Here is a 25,406-nt window from a genome sequence, read left to right as displayed (position 1 = left end):
TCTACTGCTGTGTAACAAGCTACCCAAAACTTAGTTGTTTAAAATAACAGCAATTCCCGTTTCTCACTATTCCTTGGGTTGACTGGCTGGCTCTTCTGCTGCTCCTACCTCATTACTCATGCTGCTGCCTTTGGCTGGCTCGTCAGGTGGGGACTGGGCTCAGCTGGGGAGGCTGAACCTCTTCCCATGTGATCTTTCATCCTACACTTTTTCACCTAATGGCAGCAGCATTCCAAGAGGGCAAGCTCATTGCATATGATTCCTCTGTTTGTACCACGTCTGCTGATGTCCCACTGGCCAATTCAAGCCACACAGTTAGGCCCGGGGTCAAGGGGTAGGGAGGCAGATGCTGCCTCTTGATAGAAAAAACAAGTCAAGTCACTTTACAAAGAGGCATAGACATGGTGGGGCGGGGGGGTGACTCATTACGGGCCATTTTGTAACAACTTACTGCACACTCTTTTTGTTTTTTTAAAAATCTCTGTATAATAAATTTCACTGGTAGAGTTTTTAATATTAAAAAAATTTTCACACCAATTACATCTTCAAAACTAATTATGATCTTCAGTTTGCAGTGTGGGTGAGAACAAGGTTGCTGTGCACTGATTCTACTTCCGAGTAAGGGATCCCAAGATCTGTCAAGGCTTACAGACTAGACTTAATCTCTGGTACCAATTCACACCATTTGACGAGCTCAGGTTTCTTCACCAAAACATGGATTTTTTGAAGCATCTTTAGTAAGTTAATAGAGAAAAGAACTCTATCCACATTTTATAACAGAAAAATCTAACCTGTTGCCATCGAGTCAATTCTGACTCATAGTGACCCTACAAGACAGAGGAGAACTGCTACAGGGTTTCCAAAGAGTAGCTGGTAGATTCAAACTGCCGACTTTTTTGGTTAGCAGTCGAGTTTTTAACTACTACGCCACCAAGGCTCCAGAAAAATCTAAGGCAGTTATATTTCATTTTAAGTGCTTCCTGCAAAAGGAATCTGCAGCATAAAAACCCAAAAACCCACTGCCGTCAAGTCGAGTCCGACTCATAGCGACGCTATAGCGATGCTACAGGACAGAGTAGAACTGCCCGACAGAGTTTCCAAGGAGCGCCTGGCACATTCAAACTGCTGACCTTTTGGTTAGCAGCCATAGCACTTAACCACTACGCCACCAGGGTTTGCAGCATATCACACTGTACACTACGGCATATGACACAAACGACACAGCTGTACACTACGGCATATGACACAAACGACACAGCTGTACACTACGGCATATGACACAAATGACACAGCTGTACACTACGGCATATGACACAAACGACACAGCTGTACACTACGGCATATGACACAAACGACACAGCAGTCTCTGCAAGCAGCTGTCATGTCAGGCTGAGGCAAAGCCCTGGCTGGAGTGAGCATCTTCTCCACCTACAGCCACAGACTGGAGAATCCAGAACAGTGAGCATCTTCTCCACCTACAGCCACAGACTGGAGAATCCAGAACAGTGAGCATCTTCTCCACCTACAGCCACAGACTGGAGAATCCAGAACAGTGAGCATCTTCTCCACCTACAGCCACAGACTGGAGAATCCAGAACAGTGAGCATCTTCTCCACCTACAGCCACAGACTGGAGAATCCAGAACAGTGAGCATCTTCTCCACCTACAGCCACAGACTGGAGAATCCAGAACAGTGAGCATCTTCTCCACCTACAGCCACAGACTGGAGAATCCAGAACAGTGAGCATCTTCTCCACCTACAGCCACAGACTGGAGAATCCAGAACAGTGAGCATCTTCTCCACCTACAGCCACAGACTGGAGAATCCAGAACAGTGAGCATCTTCTCCACCTACAGCCACAGACTGGAGAAACCAGAACAGTGAGCATCTTCTCCACCTACAGCCACAGACTGGAGAAACCAGAACAGTGAGCATCTTCTCCACCTACAGCCACAGACTGGAGAATCCAGAACAGTGAGCATCTTCTCCACCTACAGCCACAGACTGGAGAATCCAGAACAGTGAGCATCTTCTCCACCTACAGCCACAGACTGGAGAATCCAGAACAGTGAGCATCTTCTCCACCTACAGCCACAGACTGGAGAATCCAGAACAGTGAGCATCTTCTCCACCTACAGCCACAGACTGGAGAATCCAGAACAGTGAGCATCTTCTCCACCTACAGCCACAGACTGGAGAATCCAGAACAGTGAGCATCTTCTCCACCTACAGCCACAGACTGGAGAATCCAGAACAGTGAGCATCTTCTCCACCTACAGCCACAGACTGGAGAAACCAGAACAGTGAGCATCTTCTCCACCTACAGCCACAGACTGGAGAATCCAGAACAGTGAGCATCTTCTCCACCTACAGCCACAGACTGGAGAAACCAGAACAGTGAGCATCTTCTCCACCTACAGCCACAGACTGGAGAATCCAGAACAGTGAGCATCTTCTCCACCTACAGCCACAGACTGGAGAAACCAGAACAGTGAGCATCTTCTCCACCTACAGCCACAGACTGGAGAATCCAGAACAGTGAGCATCTTCTCCACCTACAGCCACAGACTGGAGAATCCAGAACAGTGAGCATCTTCTCCACCTACAGCCACAGACTGGAGAATCCAGAACAGTGAGCATCTTCTCCACCTACAGCCACAGACTGGAGAAACCAGAACAGTGAGCATCTTCTCCACCTACAGCCACAGACTGGAGAATCCAGAACAGTGAGCATCTTCTCCACCTACAGCCACAGACTGGAGAATCCAGAACAGTGAGCATCTTCTCCACCTACAGCCATAGACTGGAGAAACCAGAACAGTGAGCATCTTCTCCACCTACAGCCACAGACTGGAGAAACCAGAACAGTGAGCATCTTCTCCACCTACAGCCACAGACTGGAGAATCCAGAACAGGGCTGGCTGCACCTACGCACTCTCACCTCCCTCACTGTCCAAGACATGTTTCCCCAGCCAGGACACACTTTTCTGACGGCCCCTGCGTATGTCAACTCAAGGTCAACTGTTCATTCTGTTCTACCTTCTTGAGATGCCCTCCACACTCTGCCCAGCAGGCCAAAAACTCCCTGGCCTGCAGAAAAAAGCAAACAAACAAACCCATTGCCATCGAGTCGATTTTGACTCACAGCGACGCTACAGGACAGAGCAGAACTATCCCATAGAGTTTACAAGGATCGCCTGGTGGATTTGAACCACTGACCTCTTGGTTAGCAGCTGTAGCACTTAACCGCCACACCACCAGGGTTTCCCTGGCCTTCAAAGCACATCTCAAAGTTTATCTCCTCTGAGAGCGAACAAGCAGCAATGAAAGTCTCCCCTCCCTTCCTTGCCACCCACAGCACTTAGCCAATATTCTTTACAGTTTGGCATTTAATCATCTAAAAAATCATTCTTTAACATGCTATATAACTTTAGGTTATTTCCTGCAGTGTGTAAAACTTGACCTATTTAAAAGGCTGAATGCTCCCTGAACCATCATATATTTCTTCAGTATTCCTACTCCTTTCAGCATCCCATACAGAGCAGGGGTGAAATATTTCTGGAGCTTAATTTGTGTTTTAAAAGTTATTCCTCTGACTAAACCTTGCCTCCTTCCAGTTTCCCAGCCTTTCTGCTCCACTGACAGGGATATGCATACAAAAATGTAGCAAGGCAATAAGTTAAAAGGAAGACAAACAACGCTACCCTCATTTTCCTACAGATAAATCCCAAAAGTACGTAATGTTTATTAAGAATCGATCATTTTAACAACTTGCACACAGGGGTAGTGGAATACAAAAACCCAGGTTTACTGTTTGATCTGTGATCCTAGAAACCATTCTCTTCAATCTTCTCCGTCTAGGAAACATCCTCCTAGTGAAAAAGGTATAGTTAGAAATAACGTTTCCCTCAATCATCAAAAGACTAACCTAAGACATAATTTGAAAGTAATGTAAATATAAACCAAGAAACAGGCATTTGTTTTTAAAGTCAGCTACCATTTCACATCCTCTCCCTTCGAGAAAACATTCTCACTAGCCAAAGAACAAACAATTTGATCATCAACAAAAATGACAATGGACTTAAAAAAAAAAAAAAAAGTCAAATATGTTAAAATTCATGAGTTCATAATAATTTTTAAGGAAGACATCACTGGTCATCTTTGGAAGATGTTAAGGGGCCTCCAATGAGTTATAAATAAAAAGAAAGAATCACTCATTTAACTTGTCTTTCCTGTATCAAGTGTACTTCCAGGTAACTGAACAGTTGATAAAGAGAAATTTGTCTTTAGAATACTCCAGCTAATAAGTGACAAAGGAATGATGGAATTGGAATAGCCACACTGTGCAAATCCCTGATTAGATAACGGATCTTGGCTATTATCTCAAATGGCAACTAACATCACAAAAACAATTAGAAAAGATATAGAGGAAATCAATACTACCCAAAGCGATCATTAGATTCAACACAATCCCGATCAAAATTCTAAGAGCCTTCTTTATAGAAATGGAAGAACCAATGCTCAACTTTATATGAAATGGCAAGAGTGCTCCAACAGCTAAAGTGATGTTGAAAGAGAAGAACAAAGTAAGAGGACTCATATGCCCTGATTTTACAATATATTATACATCAATCAAAGGAGCCCAGTACTGGTATAACAATAGATACACAGACCAATGGAACAGAACTGAGAGTCCAGAAATAAACCCACACATGTATGGCCAACTGTTTTTTGACAAGGATGCTAAGTAAATTCGATAGAGAAAGAAGAGTCTCTTCAATAAATGGTGCTGGGAAAATCAGATTTCCACATGCTGAAAAATCCAACAGGCTCTATGCCTCATGCCATATACAAAAATAAATTTAAAATGCATTAAAGACCTAAACGTGCAAACTAAAACCATAAAATTCTTAGAAGAAAATGCAGAGACAACACTGTCTTCCTTACCTTTTAATACTGATTACCATATTTTTACACAAAAAACGTGGGTATTCATTTTTTTTTGCCAACTGCGCCCTGCCCCAAGACATATTTTCGTTAAGTGTGCTATGCTAATTTCTTTACAGCAACATGTAAAAAAAAATAGCACAGCATGCTTACAAAAATACCTTGGCGGGGGGAGGGCATGGCTGGCAGAAAAATGTGTAACACGCGCATTATTTGAGTAAAAATAAGCTACAAACAGCGAAAGGCAAAATAAATAAATGGGACCTCATAAAAATTAAAAACCTTTATCAAAGACTTTATCCAAAAAGAGAAAAGACAAGCCACCGACCAGGAGAATATCTCTGGAAACCATATATCTGGGAAGAATCTAATAAACAAAATAAATATAAAATTTCAACAACTTAACAACAAAAAGACATATAACCCCATCCAAAAATTGGCAAAGGTCTTGAACAGACATTTCACCAAAGAGGACATTCAAATGGCCACCAAACACATGAAAAAATGCTCAATGCCATTAGCCAGCAGAGAGATGCAAATCAAAACCACAATGGGACACCATTCCACTCCTACTAGGATGGCTAAGATTAAAGCAAAAAACCAGAAAATGACAAATGTTGGCAAGGGTGAGGGGAAATTGGAACCCTCATCCATTGCTGGTGGGAATGCAAAATGGTAGAGCAGCTGTGGAAAACAGTGTGGCAGCTCCTCAAAATACTAAAAAGAGAACTTACCATGTGACCCAGCAATTCCACTCCTAGGTATACACCCAAAAGTCTTGAAAGCACAGACTCAGAGACTTGTACACCAACATTCACTGCAGCACTATTCACAATAGCCAAAAGGTGGGAACAACCTAAACACCCATGAACAGATAAACAGATGAATGGATAAACTAAATGTGGTACATATACACAACAGAACACTACTCAGCCAGTTGTTGTTGTTGTTAGGTGCCGTCGAGTCGGTTCTGACTCACAGCAACCCTATGCACAACAGAATGAAACACTGCCCGGTCCTGAGCCATCCTTACAATCATTGTTATGCTTGAGCTCACTGTTGCAGCCATGGTGTCAATCCACCTTGTTGAGGGTCTTCCTCTTTTCCACTGACCCTGTACTCTGCCAAGCATGATGTCCTTCTCCAGGGACTCATCCCTCCTGACAACATGTCCAAAGTATGTAAGACGTAGTCTCACCATGCTTGCCTCTAAGGAGCATTCTGGCTGCACTTCTTCCAAGACAGATTTGTTCGTTCTTTTGGCAGTCCGTGGTATATTCAATATTCTTCACCAACACCACAATTCAAAGGCGTCAACTCTTCTTCAGTCTTCCTTATTCATTGTCCAGCTTTCACATGCATGTGATGCGACTGAAAATACCATGGCTTGGGTCAGGCGCACCTTAGTCTTCAGGGTGACATCTGTGCTCTTCAACACTTTGAAGAGGTCCTTTGCAGCAGATTTGCCCAATGCAATGCATCTTTTGATTTCTTGACTGCTGCTTCCATGGCTGTTGATTATGGATCCAAGTAAAACGAAATCCTTGACAACATCAATCTTTTCTCCGTTTATCATGATGTTGCTCATTGGTCCAGTTGGGAGGATTTTTGTTTTCTCTATGTTGAGGTGTAATCCATACTGAAGGCTGTGGTCTTTGATCTTCATTAGTAAGTGCTTCAAGTCCTCCTCACTTTCAGCAAGCAAGGTTATGTCATCTGCATAACGCAGGCTGTTAATGAGTCTTCCACCAACCCTGATGCCCCGTTCTTCTTCATATAGTCCAGCTTCTCGTGTTATTTGTTCAGCATACAGGTTAAACAGGTATGGTGAAAGCATACAACCCTGACGCACACCTTTCCTGACTTTAAACCAATCAGTATCCCCTTGTTCTGTCCAAACAACTGCCTCTTGATCTATGTAAAGGTTCTTCATGAGCACAATTAGGAGAGATGAAGTTCTGATACACGCTACAATATGGATGGACCTTGAAGACGTTACGCTGAGCATGACAGGTCAATCACAAAAAGAGAGATATTGTAATACCTCACTTAAATAAAACCACAAGACAAAGCAAATGTACAGAGACCAAAGTTTATTAGTCCTTACCGGAGATGCAGGGTATGGCAGGGGCTACTGCTTAGGGAGCACTGAGTTTCAGTTTGCAGTGACAGAAAAAACAGCACTGATTAAGAGCAGGATGGCACAGCTGATTAACATAACTGTTGCAATAAGTTGTACACATGTAAAAAACTAAATTGGTAAAAGTTGGGTGATAAGATGTATTTACAACAATGAAAAAATAGAGAGACTTATGTATGTACAATCAAAAACCTCCTGGGATCTGGTTCCTTGGTTTGAAGATTTAGGGTCATAATTTCATGGGACATCTTAGATAATTGGCCTAACATTGTGTTTAGTGCTTCTGTTCTACCCTCTAGCTCACTGCATAGTACCTGGGGTCTTAACAGCTTACAAGCGGCCATCCAAGGCACAATAATTGGTCTCTACTGTCCTGGAGCAAAAGAGGAAGGAGACGAGTCAGAAATAGGAGAAGGGAATGGAATGTGTGGCTGACTGTCTCCACAAACAACTGCGCCCTTTGCCGTGAGACCAGAAAAACTGAATGGTGTCCAGGTACCATTCCTGAACACTTTGATCAAAGAGTCTATAGAAGGATCCTGATCAACAGGGGGGAAATGTAGAACAAAACTGCAAATTATCATGGAGTTCAGGATTTCTGGAGCCACGGAGGCTGGATGAACCCCTGAAACTACTGCCCTGAGATAATCTTTAAACTTTACACCAAAAATGTCCCCTGAAGTCTTCTTAAAAGCAAGCAATAGTTTAACTTAACTAATAAACAATGTCTGCCTTGAGCAGTGTGCTCTTTTAAGATCTATCTATATGGATCAAATTGACAACTTAGGGGACAGTGCATTCCTGTTAGTGGAGGAGGAACAACTCAGAAAAGGAGGGTGAGACTAGCTGCACAACCGGAAGACTGTAATCAATGATGCTTAATTGTACGTGCAGACATCGTTGAATTGGTGTATGTTATCCTGTATATATTCTCAACAATAAAAACAGAATAAATTGTTTTTTTTTAAAAATATACAGGGAAGATATAGAGATTTATACATGACTTAGGACATTGGATCAGGCCTGCCAAGGACTTATTTATTTACAAAAAAGTCTAAGATATCTGCTGGAGGGAGGGGGGAAGCTCATTCTGAAGCAAGAGTCCAGGCTGAATCCAAAGAAAACTACAGAGCACAAGAACTGAGAAGTAGTCTGGAGGACAACATGGTGTCTAGTTACTCACACTATCCCTCACACTGTCCCCAGGGCCTCCACCCAACCTAAAACAAGGGAGCTTCTCAAAAATATCTGTAGAATAATAAAATTTCTGGGAACTGGCAGCAGCGGAAGCAGCAGCTGTAAACCACCATACCGACAGGAGCACGGATATTAATGACCATCCTGGTGGCCAGAGCAACAAGGCGGTTTTTGCACTGGCAACAGTGGCTGCGTGCACCTCAGGTGCCCCACACAGGAGCTGGAGCTCTCTGCCTCCAGCCCAACAGGCCATGCGTGTGTGTGTGTGCGTACTCATGAACACATGTATGTATACGTGTGTTAATGCTCAACTACTAACAATGCAGCTAGAAAGAGCATGCAAGGAGACACTGGGAGTGGACTCGCAAAGGAACTCTCACTTAGTCTCAGGTAAATCAGAAAAAATATATATATATTTATACAATATAGAGAGAAAGAATAGTAAAGCTAATGAGGCAGAATGTAGATAATTGGTGACTCTTAGTAAAGGATATATGGTAATTCTGTGTACTATTCTTGTATTTTTTTCTGTAAGTTTTAAATTGTATCAAAATTAAAAGCTACACATAAAGCAAAAGACATAACTGAAAAACTGGCAACGTATTTGTTATAAACATGACGTGGTTTCTCCACACTGGTTAAAAAAAAAAAACTACCCTTAATATACAAAGAAGTTGTATAAAGAAAAAAAAACCCAATAACACCCCAACGGAATAATGGGAAAGGACATGGACAGCCAATTCACAAAAGGAGTTAAAGAAACTCTAAAGGTAAAAGAATAACAATGACAACAATGAAAGATCAATTTCATAGTAATTTAAACAGAAGAAAGACAACCAGCTGTGAGATGTTTTCCACCTAATGGATCAGTAATTGTCTCGTTAAAAAACACCCAGCGCTGGCAAGAATGTCCGCAGATAGCCACTCAACACCCTGCTAGCGGAGCGCTATTAGAATCTTTCTGGAAGGCAGTTCTGCAATACGCAACAAGAGCCTTAAAAATACCCACTATTTAACCCACTGTCCGCAGGAAATAATCTGAACTATGAATTAAAATTTATGCTCGGAGATATTCATCAAAGGATATTCAGAGTGACAAAATTCTATAAAGTAATCTACATGTTAAACAACAGAATAACGGTTAAATTGTGATAAACCCGTAAAATGGAATACATAGTTATTAACCCAGTGCCACCCAGTGCCGTCGAGTCAATTATTAGAAGCTATTATTTTTTTTATTAAAAATGAGAATGTTATACAATAAATGTTAAGCAAATAAAGTTTACAAAAATGGATTTAGTATGATCTCAATTAAGTTAAAAAAAACTTCATGAAGCCCAGAGTAGAAATACTAAAAACTAATAGTACTGAAAATGAACGTAGATGGAGAGTGTGAACACTTGCTCCCATCTGCAGTGATTGTACGAGTGCTCCCCCCCCTTCACCTGCCCCACCCAAGACAGAGTCCTTTCCTGATACCTGCAGTGTCCTTTGTAGGTGCCTGTATCTCCTCAGTACTCATGAGCTTCCTGAGGCAGGGCAGCAGCCCCGGCTGAACTCGGTAAGCATTTGCTGCTTCACATTTACAAACCTCATTTCTTGCATTTAAAAAAATTACTTCATTTCTATCTCGTTATTAAAGTCAAAAATTAAATCTAAATTGAACATGGAAGTCCATCAAGAAAGAGGCCCTCTTTTCTGCTGCTTGTTTCAAATAAAAACATTAAAGAGAAAGGCTCCCAGGAGCTTTGCTAACCCCAGACCCCCCAGGCAGGTTTCAGACGACACGAGGACACAACATACCTGATCAGTGTTGTGTGCGAGGAACACCAGTGGCATCAGCTCACTTTCTTTCAAGGAACATTTGTTTGAATCATCTACTCAGTAACTGCCCCGCCAACAAACCCACCTGTTTGTTGCAGAGCTCAGCCCAGGGCCACACCTGGCTCTAAAAAAAAAAAGCTCTGCCCTATTCCCCACTGATTCCACCCTCCACTTGGCAGCTTTCAGCCTAATTTGCTGAGTGGAGAACGGCTGGAGAGATGAGGATGTGAGCCAGGCTGGGCAACGTGAAGAAACCAGATGGGAGTGGATGACCACAACTGTGACAGAGTGCCGTCTGTGGTTCTCGACTGGGGCGATGTTGCCTCCCAGGAAACTTCTGGCAATGTCGGAGACATTTCTGACTGTAATAACCAGAACTACTGGCATCTAGTGGGAAGAAGCCAGGGGTCCTGTTAATCACCCTGCAATGAACAAGTCCGACCCCATCACAAGGAATTATCTGGCCCCCAATGTCAATAGTACTGAGGTTGAGAAACCTGCTGTGAGTGGCTTTATTTGCCAGTTCAGTAGAGTGTAATCCAACTCAGCAGGAACAAGACACCTGGAGGCTCAAGAGGACCTGAGGTACACGAGGAAACGTAAACACACACACACACAACCACATGTTTAGGCTGGGGGAGAGAACTGGTCCTCTGGCGACCAAAAGTCTACCCCAGGAAATGGGAACAAAAGTACTATAATTTAATAAAAGGAATAAGGTATCTTCTTCCTCAAGAACTGACTCCTCCACATATGTTTCTCCAAAGACTGGGTCACAGCAGAAGCTGTAAAGAAGATAATACTATCAGGATTGTCCAGACTGGTGAACATCTCCAGAGATCCACATGTTCAATGACAAATTTAGCTGTGTATCTCAACAGAACCTAAGAACCCAAACCCATAGTTCCCAGCTTAGTTTAAAAGTGGCAAGCATTCAAAGATCACTCACAAAGAAGAAAATAAGAGCGCTCTTTTCCCAGATGCACCATCAAAATTACAGAAGACTCAGAGGAGCAACATGTTCAAAACTGCGTGCAAACGATAATTAGTTTGCATTAAATATAAAATTGTAGATAATAAAAGATTTAGTATACTAATTGTCATTACTACAATTCAGTTGAAGTCAGTGATTACTGAGTCATACCACACTACGGTTTTTCTCAATTATTTCAACACCTTTACTGCGCCGTGATTTCTATCCACAAAGGCCAGAAGGCTAGAGAAGCCACCCACCTGTGCCATTCCTGGCTGAGGCCTAAATAACTTCAGCCTGACTAAAGCACGTCCAGTCTGACCCTGACCTTTGCCCTTTCATGGCTTAGGAGCACCCAGCACAGAGGATGGCCCATTTCAGTACTGGACAAGAGTTAGCTGTCGGAAATGTTTCTGTTACACGGGGGCAAGAGTGCCTCCCTTCCATCAACAGGTGGTAGTTTTGCCCTAAGTAAGAATCATGTGAAACACGTTTAATCATTCTCTTATCTATCAGCCCTGAAAGTTTCTGTAAGATTAATTTACCCTACTCACCTCATGCCTTTTTCTTCTCTAGGATGCAGCCTGTACTCTTTTCCAGAGTTGTGTTATAACCAGCGTAACAAAGCTTCTTCTATTATTATTCAGTGGAGGACACAAAACTAGAAAGGCAGAACTAGGAGGGCTCTTAGAGATCAATTAGTTGAAATCCAATCCCAATTTTATAAATTAGTAAAATGAGGCAAAGAGAAGTGAAAAGACTTGCCAGAGGTCAAGCCGCTACTCACAAGAGTCAGGAGTGGAATTCGGGGCTCCTAACTCTTAAGTCTAACACCGTCAGAATTCTACCAGGCTCTGTAATAGGACGCTCTGCGAACGGAGCTGATAATACTTTTTTCTTTAAATTTTGTGATAAAATAGAAAAATGTCCTCAGTTTTCACAAGAAAAAAAATACCATCTTTGTGAAAAATTGAGGCTTATAAATGCTCTCAATTATAATAAATATCGAGGCAAAGTATCACCAACAGCTAACTATGTGCTGATACTCCTCCAAGTGTTCACAGGAGTGTTGACTCATTTAACCTTCACAACCCTGCCGACATCCTGATTTGGACATCTAACCTCCAGATCTACGTGAAAATAAATTTCTCTTCTTTAAAACCACCCATTTTACAGTATTTTGTTACAGTAGCCCGAGGAATCTAAGTAAGACACATCCATACACTGCTCACCAATACAACACGATGAACTATTGATAAATGCAACAACCCAGATGAATCTTCAGAGAATTACGCTGAGTGAAGAAAGCCAGTCCGAAAAGGTTACACACTGTATGATTCCATGTACATGATACCCTTAAAAAGACAAAATTATATAAATGGGAGAAAGGATAGGAATTTTGGAGGTGAGAGAAAAGTCGGCAATATGTACATCACTTCTGTGCCCTGACTGCATCAATGTCAATACCCTGGTTGTGATTTAAAAAAAAAAAGCGGTTGCTGACGAGTGGCAGCCCCACGTGTGTCGGAGCAGAACTGTGCTCCATGACGAGTGGCAGCCCCACGTGTGTCGGAGCAGAACTGTGCTCCATGACGAGTGGCAGCCCCACGTGTGTCGGAGCAGAACTGTGCTCCATGACGAGTGGCAGCCCCACGTGTGTCGGAGCAGAACTGTGCTCCATGACGAGTGGCAGCCCCACGTGTGTCGGAGCAGAACTGTGCTCCATGACGAGTGGCAGCCCCACGTGTGTCAGAGCAGAACTGTGCTCCACAGGATTTTCAACAGCTGATTTTTTGGAACTAGATCGCAAGGTCTTTCTTCTGAGGCACCTCTGGATGGACTCCAACCGCCAGCCTTTGGGTCAGCAGCCAAGCGCATTAACTATTTGCACTACCCATAAAATAATAATTAAAAAAATACTACACTATAATTCTGCAGGATGTGACCACTGAGGAAAACTGGGTAAAGGTACACGATCTCACAGAATTATTTCTTACAACTGTACGTGAACCTACAATTACCTCAAAGTGAAAAGCTATTTTAAAAAGATACAAACACAAGACCACAAAAGAGGGAGGAGGGCACACTACCAGACAAATGATTTCAACACATTTTTTTGGAGACAGAAAATACAGAAATAGTAATTAATTTATCAAGGCAGAGAAAGCCAAATTTTAGATAAAAAATGAGCTAAGTTGCCTACAGGACCCAGAAGGACTCAGACCCTAGGGTGTGAGAGTGGTGCGAAGCACTGGCTAAAAAGATAAGCTAAAAATCTACTAATAACTAAAACCATAAAATTCTTAGAAGAAAAATGTAGGGACAAGACTGTTGAACCTAGCTTTCAACAATGGATCATCACATACCTCTAAATAAAATACCAAAAGCATAAACAGCAAAAGACAAAATAAATAAATGAGACCCCCAAAAATTAAAGATCTTTGTTCAATAAAAGACTACCAAAAAAGTGAAAAGACAAGCTACTGACCAGGACAACATCTTCAGAAACCATATATCCAACGAGAATATTAGTAACTGAAATATATATAAAACTTTGACACCTTCATAACAAAAAGACAAAACAATCACAAAATGGGCAAAGGGCTTGAATAGACAGTTCCCCAAACAGAACACTCAAATGGCCACCAAACACATGAAAAGATGCTCAACGCCGTTAGCCAGCAGAGAGATGCAAATCAAAACCACAATGGGACACCATTCCACTAGGATGGCTAAGATTTCGGAGAAAAAAAAAAAAAAAAACAGAAAATGACGAACGTTGGCAAGGATGAGGGGAAATTGGAACCCTCATCCATTGCTGGTGGGAATGCGAAATGGTAGAGCAGCTGCGGAAAGCACTGTGGCAGTTCCTCAAAAAACTAAAAAGAGAACTTACCATGTGACCCAGCAATTCCACTCCTAGGTATACACCCAAAAGACTTGAAAGCACAGACTCAGAGACTTGTACACCAATGTTCACTGCAGCTCTATTCACAATAGCCAAAAGGTGGAAACAACCTAAACACCCATCGACAGATGAACGGATAAACAAAATGTAGTACGTACATACAATGGAACACTACTCAGCCAGCAGGAGAAATGAAGTCTTCATACATGCTACAATTTGGATGGAGCTTGAAGACATTATGCTGAGTGAATTAAGTCAATCATAAAAGGACAAATATTGTATGACCTCACTCATACAAAATGAGAAGACAAAGTAAATGTGTAGAGACCAAAGTTTATTACTATATTTTTAACACAGATAACACGTCTTCTACATTGACTTGCCCACTGCACCCTCCCCCCGTGAGATATTTTTGTAAGCACCACCATGCCAATTTTTTTTACACTTTGCTGTAAACAAACACAGAAGGTGTGCATTATCTCCATAAAAAAATGGTAGTGGTTACTGGGGCAGAGGGAGGGGGAAAAGGGGGCAACTGCTTCTGGGGCACTGAGGTTCAGTTTACAGTGACGGGAAAAGGGCACTGATGAAATGCAGGACTGCGCATCTGATTAGTGTCACCGCTGTCAGGAAGTTCTGAACCTGTAAAAAGCTGACCTGGCAGATAATACTTACAACAACAACAACAAAAGCTGCTGAGCCTGCTTATGTACAACCAAACACCTCAAGGGATTTGGTTCCTTGGTTTTGAGCTTTAAGGTCATGGTTTCATGGACATCCCAGTTAACTGGCCTAGTAACATTACTGCTTCTGTTCTACCTCGCAGTTTATTGCATATTTCCTGAGGTCTTCAAAACTTGCAAGCAGACATCCAAGGCACAACAACTGGTCTCTATTCTCTGGAGCAACAGAGGAAGGAGAGTGAGGAACGGGAGGAGGAAATGGAACGTGTGGTTAACTGCCTCCATGAACAACTGCCTCTCCTGCCATGAGACCAAAAAAAACTGGATAGTACCTGGCTACATTACTGAATGTTTCAATCAAAGATTCTATAGACAAATTCTGATCAAAGGGGAAAAAACACAGAACAGAATTTCAAATTATCATGAGATCCGGAATTTCTGGAGCCCTGGAGGCTGGATAAACCCTGTAACTATTGCCCTGAGATAATCTTTAAACCTTAAACCAAAAATATCCCCTGAAGTCTTCTTGAAACCAAGTAATAGTTAAACTAGTAAAGAATATCGGCCTTGAGCATTGTGCTCTTTTAAGATCTATATGGTATCAAATTAACAACAGTAACCGGAAAGATTAAATAGGAAATTTAGGGGGCAGCACGTTTATGTTAACACAGGGAAAACAACTCAGAAAAGGAGGGTGAGAATAGCTGCACAACTCGAATATAATCAATGTCACTGAACTGTACATGTAGACATTGTTGAATTGGTGTATTTTTTGCTGTGTATTTTCTCAACAACAACAAAACAAAATTTTTTAAAAAGGCCTAAAAAAATGAAAAAAAAAAAAAGACTGGAAAGATGATGATTCACTTTCTCCAGTGACAAAACATATGAAAATCTATCACTGGCTAGAATTCAGAAGGCAAATCACATCCCTGACGAACTTAGAATCCAGGGAAAAAAGCTAGAAAACGAAACTTTATAGTGTGTGTTGGTTACTATTGGCTATCTTTAGCCATGAATTACAAGAAAGAAGTAAGTTCAGAGAAGTTCAGATCACAGCATGAACTTAGAGACAGTGGCATACTGACTGAGAGCAAACGGAGAAGAAGTCTTAAGTTCCTGAGGGAAATACACTGGCAAAGAAAACATAAGCTGAGACTCAGAATGCCTCTGAAAGTTCAAATAATTCCTGGACATCAAACTTTCTACAACAGGAGACCAACTTCAAAGGACCCAAGGAGAGCAGGCTCCCAACATCACTGCAGAAGTGGGTATGACCAAATAAAATCATGGAAAAGAACCGCCTAGAGAATGCTTCCCGGAGGCATGAGAAATATAGATAAGAGCTCCTCCAGGGAACAGAATCAGGGCCTGATCAAGAAAAATCCTTTTGCTCCAGGGAGTGGAGCTTTACGGTGTCTGTACAGAAGGGTTTTTAGATCCCTAGCCCCAGTGGGGAAACCCTGGTGGTGTAATGGTTAAGTACTATGGCTGCTAACCAAAAGGTTGGCAGTTCAAATCCATCAGCTGCTCCTTGGAAACTCTGTGGGGCAATTCTACTCTGTTCTATAGGGTCACTATGAGTCAGAATCGACCCAACAGCAACGGGATTTTTTTTTTTTTAGCCCTGATGGCACAGTGCTTAAGTGTTTGGCTGCTAACCAAAAGGTCAGCAGTTAGAATCCACCAGCCGTTCACTGGCAACGCTATGGGGCAGTTGTACTCCGTCCTATAGGGTTCATTATGAGCCAGAATCAATGCAGGTTTAGGTGTGGTACAAACAGTTAAGCACTCAACTATTTGCTGAAAGGTTGGCAGTTCGAACCCATCCAGAGGTACCTCGGAAGACAGGCCTGGCAATCTGCCTCGGAAAAGTGGTAGCCTTGAAAACCCTATGGACCAAGTTGTACTCTGACACGTGGGGAGCCACCAGGAGTTGGAATTGGCTCAAAAGCTACTAACAACAATAACAACAACACAGGTGGCACAAACAGTTTGCACTCAACTACTAAAGGTTGGGTGGTGCGAACCCACCCAGCAGTGTCATGGAAGAAAGGCCTGGCAATCTGCTTCCATAAAGATTACAGCCAAGAAAACCCTATGGAGCAGTTTTACTCTGTAATACACAGGGTCACCGTGAGTCAAAACCAACTAGATGGCAACGTGTTTTCCAGAAGGATTAAAGAACGGCTACAGAAAAATGACTACCATGTCTCTACACCTCTCCTTCCAAATGGGATTATTTATTAGGTGTGTCTTGCCTTATTAGGTATCTGGACTGGATGGAATTCTGGGCTGCCGTCCTTGGACAGGGGGTCAGCGTGTTCTGCATGTGGGAAGAATGGAATAATTTGGGGACCAGACGGCAGAATGAAGCAGAGTCAATGCTATTTATTCTCTACATGGTTTCCTCTTCCTGGGCACATCAGAAGACAGTTTCCAGCCTCCCCTGCAGTTATGTTAAGGACCGTGGGACTGAATTCCAGCCAGTGTAATATGGGCAGATACCAGCCACTTCCAGGTCTGGCTTTTAAAAATATTCACTGAGATCCGCCAGCTCTTCTTCCGCTACGAGGGCAATCTGGCAGTGGCACAGCTACAAGATGGAGTAGTTATATCCAGCTCACTTCGGATTTTGCATGACAGAAATGAATACTTTGCTGTTACTACTGTTGCTGTTACCACAGCACAGCCCAGTGCTCAAGCTTTGGTGAATACAAATCACCTTGTTAAGACGGAGATTCTCATTCAGTAGGTCTGGGATAGGGCCTGAGATTCCACATTCTTACAAGCACTGAGATAATACCAACGTGGCGGGTCTATGGAATACACTTTGAGGAGCAAGAGCCTAACTGACATGGACTAACGATAGGAAAAGAGATGATTCTCTGGAGAAAATGAATTGCCAAAAGTCTACCCACACAGTGGCACAGGAGAGGAGGTGGGAGTTATCTCTCACTCTTCATTTCTCTAGAATAAAACTTGCCAGGATACAAGCTCTGAACATACATATAGTTCCAAATCTACAGCAAGTCTAGTGAATCCTAGCTGAGATTAAAGGAGGGTGATGGGCGACTCTAGGAAGAAAGACTGACAGAAAAGTGTAGGTTTGACAGAGCAGACCACGTAGCAGGTGATATGACAGAGTATTTGGCAAGAAGAGTTTGTATACGAAAAACTGTGTAGGTGGGAAAAAAACGAGGCAATTTTAACCTTGAAAAGACACATAAGAAGGGAAAAGTTAAAAAAAAGAGAAGCAGTCACAGAGTTTTATTTGGCTCTGTAGTTGAATAGCAGCTATGAGGTCACTCACTAAACATTTATTCACTAAAAACAGGGCTATAACTATAGTTGAAGAGTAAATAAAAGGTAAGTGAAGCATTTAATAATCTTCAAATACCAAGACAGGAAAGCAATATTTTTATTAAGTCCAGTTTAACATGTTTTTAATTTTACAGTTAGTGCTTTTCATGTCTTGCATCAGGCTGCTTTCCCGGAGACTGGGAACAAAAGAACATCCGCTCTCACCACTCCTATGGTAACAGTGGACTTGAGGCCCTAGCCAGAGCAACAAGGGAAAAAAAAAAATAGAAAGCATACTGATTGGAAAGGAAGACATAAAACTGTCTTTCTTCAGTGATTGCATATGTAGAAAATCCTACAGAATTTACCAAAAAGTTATTAGAACTAATAAATGAATTTATAAAGGCCACAGGATACAAGGGCAATAAAGAAATCAACTGTATTTCTACATATTAGAAGTGAACAACTGCAAAACTAATTTCTTTTAAAATTCCATTCATAATAACATCAAAAAAGAAGACACTTAGGGATACATTTTTTCATATATGTTCAAAATACAGCAAAACTACAAAATATGTTGCAAGAAATTAAAAAACTAAATGAAGAGATATACCATGTTCATGAATTAGAAAGTTCAATACGGTTAAAATAGCAATTCTCAATAAATTAATCTATATATGCAATATAACCCCAAATGAAATCCTAAGAATTTTTTTTCCACAAATGGACAACCTAACTTTAAAATATTTATGAAAATACAAAGGACCTAGAATACCCAAAACAATTTGGAAAATAAAGAACAGAGCTGAACGATTTATGTTAACTGACTTCAAACCTTACATAAAGCTATACAGCAGTAACGACAGTATGGTATTGGCATAAGGACAGACAAACAAATCAAAGGAACAGAAATAAAGCCACACACATATCATCAGCTGATTTTCAACAAAAATGCCATAGTAATTCAATAGGCAAAGGATAGCAAAAGGATAGGGAATTCAATGAAAGATAACCTTTTCAAAAAATGTAATGAAACAACTGCATATCCATAAAAACAAGAACAATGAACCACTACCTCACACCACACACCATACTGCTGTTGTTCGCTGTTGTTGAGTCAGTCCAGGGCTCATGGTGACCCATGCACAATGGAATGAAACACTGCCCACTAATCCCAGATCAGACCATTGTGCTCCGTAGGATTTTCACTGGCTGGTTTTCAGAAGTAGATCATCAAGCCTTCCTTCCAAGTCTGTATTAGTCTGGAAGCTTTGCAGGAACCTAGTCAGCATCACAGCAACACACAAGCCCCCAGTAACAGAGGGGTGGTGGCTGCACATGAGGTGAACTGGCCAAGAATTGAACCAGGGTCTCCCAAAGGGAAGGTGAGAATTCTACTACTGAATCACCCATGTCTCATTCACACACCCCAAAGCCCCCTAAAAATGGATCGCAGACCTAAATACAAGAGCTAAAACTATAAAACTTCTGGAAGAAAACACAGGAGAACATTTGTACGACCTGCATTTCACACAGAACAGTACTTCAGGTATCAGTATTTCAAAGTAAAAGAACAGAAATCTTCTTTAACCTCCCTTCATATGGCTCCAATAAGAATAGACTACCTTCTAGGGAACTACAGTTTTGCTTCAATAATTACTTTTTCAGCACCTCTGCTAAAGCCATAACCAAACCAAACCTATTATCGTTGAGTTGATTCTGACTCACAGGAGCCCTACAGGACACAGCAGAACTGCCCCATAGGGTTTCCAAGGAATGGCTGATAGATTTGAACTGCCAACCTTCTGGTTAACAGCCGAGCTCTTAACCCCTGTGCCACAAGGGCTCCTTCGCAAACATTACAGCCTTGGAAACTCTACGGGGCTAGCTACCCTGTCCTAGAGAGTCCTATAGGCCAGAAGTGACTCAACGGCAATGGGAAAGATATATTAACACCACCAATAACTTTTAAATATAAAAACAGTTACCAGAAGAAAATTGTTATGTATTGCTACATATGATCTGGGAATGGATTGTTTCAGATGATAGACTCATAATGTATCATACAGAGATTACCAATTTTCCAATCAACACATACTCCTTACTTATCGACTATCTCATTATCTGACATTTCACATTTATGAAGACAGTAAAATAACCCACTATCAAACTATTTTGTGCATTAACGATGAACGTCTGGCAGTAACGAACACTGAGGTATAAGGTGAAAGTAACGCTGGCTGTGACGGTTAAGATTATGTGTCAACTTGGCTGGGCCATGATTATCAGTGGTTTGGCAGTAATGCAATGATGTAATTTGGCAGTTATGTAATGACACAGTCATCCTCCATTTTGTGATCTGATGTGGTCATCCTCCATTTTTGCATAACACCAATTTTCGTGTAACGACCTGGTCTTTGGAACCTAACCACGTCAAAAAGTGGGGAGTGGATATATAATAAAACAAATTTAGACTATTCTAAAGAAGCTCTGGTGGTGCAATGGTTAAGTGTTTGGCTGCTAACTGAAAGGTTAGTGGTTCTAATTCACCAGCCCCTCCACAGGAGAAAGACATGGCAGTCAGCTTCCACAAAGATTACAGCCTTGGAAATCCTGTGGGGCAGTTCTACTCTGTCCTACAGGGTTGCTATGAGCCAGAATCAACTTGACAGCAATGGGCTTGGTTTTTAGGGTTGGACATTTCATATAAGTGAAATCATACAATATATGGCCTTTTGTGACAGGCTGTTATCACTAAGCATAATGTTTTCAAGATTCATCTGTGTTGTAGCATCTATCAGTATTTCAATCCTTTTTGTGGTTGACTAATATTCCACAGTACGGATAAACAGCATTTTATTTATCCATTCATCAGTTGATAAATATTTAGATTCTTCTCACTTCAGGGTTATTATAAACAGTACTATAACGAACATTTGTGTGAGTGCTCGTGTGAGCATATGTTTTCATTTCTCTTGGGTATACACCTAGAAGTAGAATTGCTGGGTCATGTGATAACCCCATGTTTAACGATTTGAGGAACTGCTGACTGTTTTCTCTACAACCTTGCCAACACCTGTTATCATGTCTTTTTTATTACATCCATCCTGTGATTGTGAAGTGGTATCTCACTGTGGTTCTGATTTGCATTTTCCTGATGTTTTCACCTGTTTATTGACCATTTGCATGTCTACTTTGAAAAAATGCCTAATCAAATCCTTTTCCCATGTTTTGACTGAGTTGTCTTTTTATTTTCGAAGTCTAACAGTTCTTTACATACTCTGGATACTAGACTTTCAACAGTTATTTAATTAGCTCATACTGAACCCGGGGGGCATGAAGACAGGATAGGAAAAGCAGCTCTCATACACTGCTGGAAGTAAACAGCACAACCACTTGCGAAAACCATCTGCATTATGTAGTAAAGTCACAGAGAGGCACACCCTGCAACCAGCAACCCCACTCCTATGTGTTTACCCGAGAGAAGCTCTTGCACTTGGAAAATTTTACAAAAATGTTCAGAGCAGCATTGTCTGTAATGCCCCCCCCAACAAATGTCCATCAACCGAAAAAGAGGAAAATAAGATATAAAGGAATTCTGTAAGTAGGCAGTTACAATTGATAAATATATTTATATAACAGAATAGTACTCAGCAGAGTAAATGAGTGAACTGCAGCTATAGGCAATATGGATGAAATTTAGTAACATAAGCGAAAAAAGCCAGAGACACAAAAAAACCCACATAGTACAATGCCATTTATATAAAAGTCAAAAATAAGCAAAAGTCAACAACTTGTGTTTTAGCAATGTATACATGTAAAGTTAGACTACCAAGAAATGATAGCCATAGGATTCAAGATGGTGGTTACATCTGAGGAGAGGAAAGGGGACTCTAATCAGGAAGGGGCACACAGAGGCATCAATGGTATTGGTGATATTTTATCTTTAGAGTTCGATATAAGCAAATTACGAAGTTTTGTATGTGTGATATATTTCATAGACCTTTACAGTGACTTCTGAAAATAGTCCTAATACAGAAAGACACTGAAGCAGTTCAACCCTATATACACGACACAGAAGGGTATTATAATGAACCAAAAACTATACGCAAACAATATTATCAAATATTTTAACCCAAAAAAGTATATGCTTTGTAGAAACTGAGAAGATGGATTCTCTCCCTTTCTTGCTTCTTTCCACCTCTGCATAAGCCTGTCTTCCTGACCCTACCTTCACTTCCATGACTTGGATTAAATACCACCAGCTCCAGGACATTCTGCCATTCAAATCTATCAACCTGATGGTCACTCATCCTCCTCTAAGTCTCCACAGCATTCGTATCACTCCAAGGCCCTCATCACATTATCCTTGGACTGCACATGACTTGACTCCTTTATCAGAGATAAGCACCTGGAGAACTAGAAAGCTAGCACGTCAGCCTAGCTTAGAGAAGGCGCTACATTTCTGTTGCTGCTCTTGTTGACAACTGAATCAACTAGAAAATTTAGGCATTTACAGTGGGTTGAGTAAAGAAACTGGATCCCGTCTTGTAAATTACACACAGTCAAAAACTGAAGAATTTAAAATTAGACCCTTTGAAAAACCATTTCAACACTGAATCTCTTCAATACAGCAAAAACAAGATTGACAACAGTCAACTAAAACATAAAATGTTTATCATGCATATACTGATAATTTTCCATATTCCCAATGGGCAAAATAAGGCAGCATAAAAACTTCTCAAAAAATTATTTACCACCAGAACAGTCCACTGCTTTAGAAAATGTTTTAAAGTAAATCACATAACTAGAAAATGGGGGTGGGGGGGCCGCTGGTGAAGTATATTTTACAGAAGAAAAATAGTATATGACATTTCAGGACTCAAATTTAGGTGACATTAAGAAATGCTGGCAACTTCTTTTGCTTTCAGATACTGAAACAGTTTAGGTGCATTTACAAACCTAAACATGGTATTATTATTGCAGAAATGAAACTGCTACACAAAGAAAAAAAGCCCACAAATGAAACAGTGATATTCCTCAAGTCGACGTTACTGATAATAAATGGGGCTATGACCAGTCAAATCAATCCATTCTCACCTACGCTTTTAGCTAATATCTTCCTGGAGCTAGTTTAAAAGAGTAAAAGATGGAGCTAGGGTTGCGAAGTTTAACAATAAAAATGCATTACACCCAGTTAAATATGAATTCCAGATAAACAATAACTGTTTTAGTATAATGTGTCCTATACAATATTTATACAAAAACTTTTTTTTGTCCTATACAATATTTATACAAAAACTTACTCATTGTTTATCTGAAATTCAAATTTAACTGGGTACCCTATATTTTACCTGGCAGTCCTAGTTGGAGCCCAAACCAGCTCTGAATCCAATTTTCTCACTTTGTAGAAGAAACTGAGACCCAAGGAAGGAAAGTCATTGACCTAAGCTTAAAGGAAGCAAGTCTGCTTTGAAAAGAGAAAACATATCCCATTAGGTCACCTTCAGTTCCACTCAAAGTCCCTTCTATCTCCAATTCTGTCCTCCCACGGAAGCACCACCAAGCCCGCATGCTCTGAAAGGGTATGGTTCTCCTCTTTAACATCAAACTTCCAAGTTCCAGTAAATCCTTTATCAACTCTAGTCTCCCAAAGCAACAAATTAGGTCATTACGGATTTCTCTTAACGTAAAAAAAAAAAAACTAAACTAACTTTTCTGCCTACACACCACCACATATTCTGTTTATTTTTCACTGTATGAAACAGGATCTCCTTTCCTCCTAAACCCAGTTTTCTCAAAATCAGAAAGGCCCTTGCTCCAGGGTTTCAAGATTTAGTCAAAGAGTATGTTCCCATTACTCCATGAATCTAACCTTTTTAGCTCATACACTCTCTCAACTTTCATGTTTCATGGTCTCAAATATATGCCTTTCAAAAAAGTCTTTCACTCTCATTCAGAAATGAAGCAGAAGAGGCCTCATTATTATGAACATACACTTACTTCCCCAGGACTGGGAGACAAGCAAAGATGGAAAGAGGTCTTTACTGGAAACCTGGGGCCTTTTTCCAGCAAATATATGAGAAATATACTGATTGTACATGACATACAATTGGAGAAAATAAAGGGAAAAATAAGAAAAAACTCTACATACGCAAAGTATTAATCTTCCAGATCCCAACACATTAATACACAAAACATTTCCCCAACGCAACACAGCTTGTCGACCTGTCATCTCGGGGGGCCTTAGGGGTCGGGTGAGGAGAGACAGAGAAGCAGATAAAGGTTTTATTTCTGTCTTTTTTACACACTGGGCTTCCAAGTACTGTTTACAGAAAGAGGGTTCCACTGCATTTAAAGAAAAAAAAAACAGAAAAATCAATAATACAAACCATTATGACCTTCCCCGACACGTCTTCCATTAAACACTTCGCTCCGGTGAACAAGAATCCAAATCGCCTCACATGAACACAGATTTCAAAACAAACGCTTTCCAATTGAAGGACCAAACGTCTACCTAGGCTCTCCCTGCGGCAGCTCCCAACGTACGCAGGTCTCCCTGGCAGGTCTTCCCCAAACGTCGGACGGGGAAGGTGCTCAGACGCCCTCGTCCAAACTTTCACTTCACCCCCGGGAAACGCGGGCCCAGGACGAGCGCTGACTCGCCCGGTCTCACAGCCCGTCGGCGGCAGGACTTCGGCCCGGGCTGTTCCACCCGCACAGCCGGCCCTGCCCTCAGGCTGAGCGCGCGACAGACCCTGCGAGCCGCCTGGGGCGGCCCCAAGGGCGGACGCGAGCGCGGAGCGGAAGGACCCGCGAGCAGGCTCGCCGCCGCCTTTCCGCCGCCTCCGCGCCCGGACTCTGGCCCCGGGGCTCGGCAGGGCCCGTCCTCCCGGCCGCCTCCGCCCTGCCCACCTGTCGCGGGCCGCGCGAGCGGCAGCCACACCCCCTCCGGAGGCCGGGAGACCCTGGCCTCGGCGGCCGGCGGCAACGGCTCCGCGCTGGCGGGGGCGCCCCGGCGCGGCCGCGGGAGTTACCTCAGGGGGCGCCGGGCTCGGGGCGCGGCGGGGCTCGCGGCGCTGCGGGCCGGCCCGCCTCCAGCATGCCGGATACGCGGACGCAGCAGGGCGCAGCGCCGCCGCCACGGCGCCTGTTTACACCGGTCCGCGAGAGGACGCCGACTGGCCTGTCACGTGACGGTCGCCTCACGTGGTCCCCGGGGGTTGGGCGGAGGCGTTGCCGTGGCGACGACAGCCCTGGGAGCTGCCGGGCTGGGGGCTCGGCGGCCTGTGCACCCCCCTCGGGCGGTGCGGGGGCGGCGGGGGAAGACGCCCACGGCTGTCGCTTCACGCTTTGGGACCCCTGGGCCTGGCCGCATATGGGACTAGTCTTTAGTCATATTGGCCGGCATTACGTTGAACTTGGAGGAA

The 25,406-nt window shown here is 42.3% G+C and overlaps 1 protein-coding gene across 10 annotated transcripts in view; it reads right to left on the bottom strand.

Annotated features, from left to right (window-relative positions):
- MARCHF8 (membrane associated ring-CH-type finger 8) overlaps nucleotides 1-25,150 on the bottom strand; it is a 177,633-nt gene extending 152,483 nt beyond the window's left edge. For 4 of the 10 annotated variants that reach the window (XM_049855548.1, XM_049855557.1, XM_049855555.1 and 1 more), the window contains exon 1: nucleotides 25,014-25,150. The gene's annotated coding sequence lies outside the window, so the exon portion shown is untranslated. The other 6 variants (XM_049855550.1, XM_049855551.1, XM_049855549.1 and 3 more) reach the window with 3 other exon arrangements.
- Between the last annotated feature and the right edge of the window lie 256 nt (nucleotides 25,151-25,406).

Source organism: Elephas maximus, chromosome 16, assembly GCF_024166365.1.
Source record: "Elephas maximus indicus isolate mEleMax1 chromosome 16, mEleMax1 primary haplotype, whole genome shotgun sequence".
NCBI classification, from domain to species: Eukaryota; Metazoa; Chordata; class Mammalia; order Proboscidea; family Elephantidae; genus Elephas; species Elephas maximus.
This window is presented reverse-complemented; position numbering and strand designations above follow the sequence as displayed.